General features: G+C 39.7%; 1 pseudogene; it reads left to right on the forward strand.

Moving 5' to 3' along the window:
- Positions 1-115: 115 nt before the first annotated feature.
- The window catches only part of LOC105757016 (olfactory receptor 8G1-like), an 8,932-nt pseudogene continuing 2,201 nt past the window's right edge, over positions 116-6,846 (forward strand).

Below are 6,846 nucleotides of genomic sequence, written 5' to 3' on the forward strand. Positions count from 1 at the left end.
AAAGTGGTGTGTTGAAGTCTCCTACTACTGTGGAGCTGTCTCTCTCTTTTTTAAGTGTCGTTAGACTTCATGTATTTTGGAGCCTTGTCATTGGGTGCGTAAATATTTATTATAGTTATGTGCTCCTGGTGTATTAACACCTTTAATCCTAATATACTACCCTTCCTTATCCTTTGTGGTGGATTTTATGTTAAAGTCTATTTTTTTCAGAGATTAATATTGCCACTCCTGCTCTTTTTGAGTGTTGTTTGCTTATATTTTTTCCATCCTTTGAGTTTTAGCCTGTTTGTGTCTTTAAGTCTAAGATGCGTCTCTTGCAGGCAGAATATAGTTAGATCGTGCTTTTTTATCCAATCTGCCACTGTCTCTTTATTGGTGCATTAATTCCGTTTACATTCAGTGTAATTATTGATAGCTATGAGTTTAGTGCTCTCATCCTGATGTCTCTTTTTGTGTGTAGTTCAGTTTCTTTGTTCCCCTTAATTTTCTGTGCTGAGTTGTTTTTATTTTTTTCATCTTTTTCATTGTTGTAGATTTTGTGTTTCTTGAGTTTTTATGTTTTTCTACTTTTTCATTTTGATTTGTAGGACTGTTCGATTCCCTTGTGATTACCTTAATATTTACCGCTATTTTTCTAAGTTTATACCCTTTTATTTCTTTATATCGCCTTTACTTCCCCTCCATATGAAAAATCTATGTCTGCATTTTTTAAATTACTCTTTTTTATTTTAATGTTGTCCTTTTTTTACATATTGATATCTCTGTTTCCTTATTTTCAATGTTTTAGCTTTGATGTATTTTCAACTTCCCTATCTGAGTCAATATCTGGTTGCTCTGTCCAGTGTTCTAGTCTTGCATTGTTATCTGATGTTATTGATTATTTAACTGGAAAACTCCCTTTAGTATTTCTTGTAATTTTGGTTTGGTTTTTGCAAATTCCCTGAGCTTTTGCTTATCTGGAAATGCCCTAATTTCGCCATCATATTTGAGAGTCAGTTCTGCTGGACATATAATTCTTGACTGGTAGTTGTTTTCCTTCAAGGCTTTATATAGGTCATCCATTGCCTTCTTGCCTGCATGGTTTCTGCTGAGTAGTCTGAGCTTATTCTAGTTGACTCTCCTTTGTAGATGAATTTTCTTTCATCCCTAGCCGCTCTTAAAAGTCTCTCTTTATCTTTGGTTTTGGTAAGTTTGATTATAATATGTCTTGGTGACTTTCTTTCGGGATCTACCTTATGTGGGGTTCGATGAGCATCTCGCATAGATACCTTCTCATCTTTCACGATATTAGGGGAGTTTTCTGTTAACAAATCTTCAAAAATATTCTCCGTATTTTCTGTTATCCCCCTCCCCCATTCTGGTACTCCAATCCCTCGTAGGTTATTTCTCTTCATACAGTCCCACATGACTCTTAGAGTTTCTTCTTTTTAATTCTTTTATCCGATTTTTCCTCAAATAAGCTGGCATCAAGTGCTTTATCTTCAATGTCACTAATTCTAACTTCTACTGCCTCAATTCTGCTCCTATGACTTTCTATTCAGTTGTCTAATTCTGAAATTTTATTGTTAATCTTCTGGATTTCTGATTGCTGTCTCTCTATGGATTCTTGCAGTCTATTAAATTTGGCATTATGTTCTTGAATAACTTTTTTAAGTTCTGCTACTACTTTGTATGTTCCCTGAATGTTTCTAGATTATGTAGAATTTCCTTCCTAATTTCTAGAAGAGTGCTGTATATTAATCTTTTGTATTCTGCCTCTGGTAATTCCAAGAAGTTCTCTTCCTCCAGAGAATTTATTGATTCTTTATATTGGGAGTTTGCTGAAGCCATCATGGACTGCCTCTTTATGTGACTTGGTATTGACTGTTGTCTCTGAGCCATCAATATGTTATAATTTTATTTTATATTTCTTCAGTGAGTCCTAGCTTCTTGTTTTGTTTTGATATGCCCAAATAGGCTGCTCATGTGCACTAGTTTGATTTTTGATGCCTTTGAAGCTCTAACGTCCTGTCACCAGGTAATTAGTTCTGTAACCAAGTATGTGCACACAGGAGTTCATTAAATTTTCCTATATGGTTTCAGCTCAGGTGTCCAGGCAGTCGGACACCAAGTGTGTGGTGCAGGCTCTCACCTACAGTCTGCCCCCGAGAGTCTAAAAGGAAAGCTTGTCCCTATTCCCTAGTGTGAGTAGGTAGGTGAGTTTTGCAGCCGGACTATGAGTAGCCCTATCTTTTGGCTGTAAAGTCTCGAGGGCACCACTTACTCTTGTACCCCTTTAGCAGGTGACTAGGTGGCATAGGTTGAGCCACCAGTCCTCAAGCCCCTGGTGCGGATCGTTAAAGGTGCCTGTTCAAAGGGAAGGGCTGTGTTGAGGGTCACAAATCTGCCACTTCACAGCTGAAATAGTTGAATTTAGCTTTCAGGTGTTTACCCTGTTGTACTGTGGTAGTGAGGGCTTACGCTGTTGAGATGGTTCCACACAAGTCTATAAAGGGGTGTAAGGCACTCAAAGTCTGCGGAACCCTTATGCCTGTGCCTAGCAAAAGAGCTGTGCCAACCCTGAGTTCCTGGCTTAGGGGAGCCAGTAGCTTATCTGTTCCCTCTCCAAGGCCTGGAGAACGGGTCAGGTACCTTTTGGGATCTACTTCCAGCCCAGGGGACTTAGAAACTTCAGAAGGCTGGACTGGTGCAGAGTGGGGAAGGAGGAGGTAAAAGGGAGAGGGGTTTTCCCAAATGGGCTTTTTTTTTTTTTTAAATCCCCGCGAAAGGCCGCACACATGTACTTATCTTTAGCCACTTGGGAGCTGTTTTTCACTGATTTGGAGTGTCCTAGCAGAATCTCCACTGCAGGATCTCTCAATGTGGAAACTGCCTCCGCAGTGTGTGCACGGAGCTGTTTGCCTGCTTCACTGACTACCTCGGAGCCAGTCGGGGCTGAAGAGCTGCAACTGGACCTGAGTCCAGTCTGGCACTTCTCTATTCTTCAGAACCGTCTCCCTCTCCCCCTACCACTCAGTCCGATTCCTCAATTTTACCTTGTTCAGGGCTCCTAGATATTCATAGACAATCAAATCACTTGTTTTTTCCAGGTCTTTGTTGTAAGAGAGATATAGGAACCCATCTGACTATTCTGCCATCTTGGCCCCGCCCCTCTTTATGATTAATTTTTATGTGTGTGCCCTTTCTAAGAAATTTTATACTAACAGTAATCCAATGTACTGAAGATTTTCTTCAGTGTTTTCTTTCAGCAATTTTATAGTTTAACCTTTATGCTTTGATGTATGATTTACTTTGAGATCATTTGGTTTAGATGTGAAGTAAAACAATTTAGACTTTTTATTTTTTTTTTCTAAATTTAACTAAAATTCATTTGGAATCTTTCATGAAGAATATAATTGTTTAATCATTGTTTACTACTTAAAAGAGACCACACTTGTTATTTTATATCCTCTATTATTTTGTATGTGCTTTTCACTCTCTCCTAGTTAATTTAATATTTTTTTAATTATAGGTCATTGAAATATTCAATATAGGCAATAGACACTTGTTGTTGTTTTTAGGTGTCATCCAGTTGGTTCAGACTGATAGCGACCCTATGTACAACAGAACGAAACACTACTGTGTCCTGAGCCATCCTCACAATCGTTGTTATGCTTGAACTCATTGTTGCAGCCAGTGTGTCAGTCCACCTCCTTAAGGGTCTCTTTTTCCTGACCCTCTACTTTACCAAACATGATGTTGTTCTCCAGGGACCGGTCCCTCCTTTTAACATGTCCAAAGTATCTGAGATGTAGTCTCACCATCCTTGTTTCTAAGGAGCATTCTAGTTGTACTTCTTCCAAGACAGATTTGCTCTTTATGAAGTTGATGGTATACTGAATATTTTTTGCCAAGACCACAACTCAAAGGTGTCAGCTGTTCCTTGGTCTTCCTTATTCATTGTACAGCCTTCGCATGCATATGAGACGATTGAAAACACTATGGCTTGAGTAGGGCGCACCTTACTCTTTAAGGTGACATCTTTGCTTTTTAACAGTTTAAAGAGTCTTTTGCAATAGATTTGCCCAATGCAATGTGTCATTTGAATTCTTGACTACTGCCTCCATAAGTATTGATTGTGGATCCAAGTAAAATGAAATCCTTGATAACTTCAATCTTTTCTCCGTTTATCATGATGTTGCTTATTGGTCCAGTTGTGAGGATTTTTGTTTTATGTTGAGGTGTAATCCATACTGAAGGCTGTGATTTTTTATCTCCATCAGTAAGTGTTTCAATTCCTCTTCACTTTCAGCAAGCAAGATTGCGTCATCTGCATAGTGCAGGTTGTTAGTGAGTCTTCCTCCAACTCAGATGTAGCGTTCTTCTTCATATAGTCCAGTTTCTCAGATTATTTGTTCAGCATACAGATAGATTAGGTATGGGGAAAGGAGACAGCCCTGACGCCTAGAAGGTTTTAAATGACCATAAATGTGGTTGAAGTATTTTACATGAAGTATTTTATATGAAGTAAATTTAATACATTTAAATAAGGCAAAATAAATATTAAATTGAGAGAAATTTTATTAGGTAAATGGACATAGATTTAAAGGATCATACAGAGAGGAAGAGGACTCCTAAATAATAAATCATTATACGGGGCACCCCTTTTAAAGTGAGGACTAACAAAGATGTCCCTCCAATAAGCTTGCCTTTGTCTCTCCCCTCCAGAAACTAACCAGAAGAAAATGGCAGCAGGAAATCACTCCAAATGACTGAGGGGGCGTGGCCAACATGGCAGAGTAGTTAGACGCTTGCTTTATCCCGCTTACAACAAAGACCTGGAAAAACAAATGATTTCATTCTATACGACTATCTAGGAGCCCTGAACAAGGAAAAGTTGAGGAATCTGTCTGAGTGACAGGGGAGAGGGAGACTGTTTGGAAGAAGTGAGGATCACCAGAGCTATGGGGGCAAAACTGCAGCGCCATAGCCAAGCTGGTCTGCAGTGAAGCAGGCAAACACCTGTGCTGTGAATGTGCTTGGGAAGCTGTTTCTACATTGAAAGAGACCTGGCAGCAGAGATTCTGCTTGGACACTCCCAACCAGTGAAAAGCAGCTCCCAAGTGGCTAAGATAAGTACGTTCATGCAGCCTTTTGCAGGGATTTAAAAAAAAAAAAAAAGCAATCTAGGGAAAACCTGTCTCCCTTTTACCTCTTCACGCCACACTCTGCACCGGGAGTCTGCTGGGCTGAAAGTAGATCCCGAAAGGCGCCCTGACCCATTCTCCTGGCCTTGGAGAGTGAAAAAATAAGCTACTGGCTCCCCTAAGCCAGGAACACAGGGTCGGCACAGCTCCTTTGCTAGGCACAGGTAGAAGGTGTCCGCAGACTCTGAGTGCTTTACACCCCTGTATAGACTTGTGGGGACCTATCTCAACAGTGTTAGTCCTCACTACCACAGTACAACAGGACAAACATCTGAAGTTTCACTTCAACTGCTTCAGCGGTGAACTGGGAGATTTGTGACCCTCCAAACAGCTCTGCCCCTTAAGTAGGCACTTTTATCGATCTGTAGCAGGGGCTTGAGGACTGGTGGTAGCACCTAAAGCACCTAGTCACCTGCTACAGGAGTCCAAGAAAAAGTGGTGCCCTCGAGTCTTTACAGCCAACAGAGTAGGGTGGTCATAGTCCAGCTGCAAAACTCACCTACCTACTCACCCTAGAGAATAGGGACACACTTTCCTTTCAGACTCTCATGGGCAGCCGGCAGCCCCCTGCCTGGCTCAGCACGTGATCTCCTACCACAGACAGAGTCCAGTGCCTGCACCAATCACCCATACCTCTCTAGCACTGGGAGTGACAGCCTGCATCATACACTTGGTGACCAGCTGCCTGAACACCCGAGCTGAACCCATATAGCAAATTTAACAGACTCGTGTGTGCACACACTTAGTTACAGAGCTAACTACCCAGTGACAGGACGTTAGAGATTCAAAGGTGTCGAAAATCAAACTAGGGTACAAAAGCAGCCTATTTGGGCATATCAAAACAAAATAGAATAAGAAGCTAGGTCTCACCAAATAAATAAAAAATAAAATTATAATAAATTATTGATGGTTAGGAGACAACAGTCAATATCAAGTCAAAAAGAGGCAGTTCATGTTGGCTTCAGCAAGCTCCCAAAATAAAGAATCAATAAATTCTCTGGAGGAAGAGAACTTCTTGGAATTACCAGAGACAGAATACAAAAGATTAATATACAGCACTCTTCTAGAAATAAGAAAGGAAATTCAACATAATGCAGAAACAGCCAGGGAATACACAGATAAAGTAGTAGCGGAACTTAAAAAAGTTATTCAAGAACATAATGCCAAATTTAATAGCCTGCAAGAATCCATACAGAGACAGCAATCAGAAATCCAGAAGATTAACAATAAAATTCCAGAATTAGATAACTCAATAAAAAGTCATAAGAGCAGAATTGAGGCAGTAGAAGTTAGAATCAATGATATTCAAGATAAATCTCTTGACGCCAACTTATTTGAGGAAAAAGCAGATAAAAGAATTAAAAAGAATGAAGAAACTCTAAGAGTCATGTGGGACTGTATGAAGATAAATAACCTACAAGTGATTGGAGTACCAGAATGGGGGGGCATAACAGAAAATACGGAGAAAATTTTTGAAGATTTGTTAACAGAAAACTCCCTGATATCATGAAAGATGAGAAGATATCTATCCAAGATGCTCATCAAACCCCACATAAGGTAGATCTCAAAAGAAAGTCACCAAGACATATTATAATCAAACTTACCAAAACCAAAGATAAAGAATTTTAAGAGTGGCTAGAGATAAAAGAAAAGTCATCTA

This window comes from Trichechus manatus, unplaced genomic scaffold (genome assembly GCF_000243295.1).
Source record: "Trichechus manatus latirostris isolate Lorelei unplaced genomic scaffold, TriManLat1.0 scaffold01075, whole genome shotgun sequence".
NCBI classification, from domain to species: domain Eukaryota; kingdom Metazoa; phylum Chordata; class Mammalia; order Sirenia; family Trichechidae; genus Trichechus; species Trichechus manatus.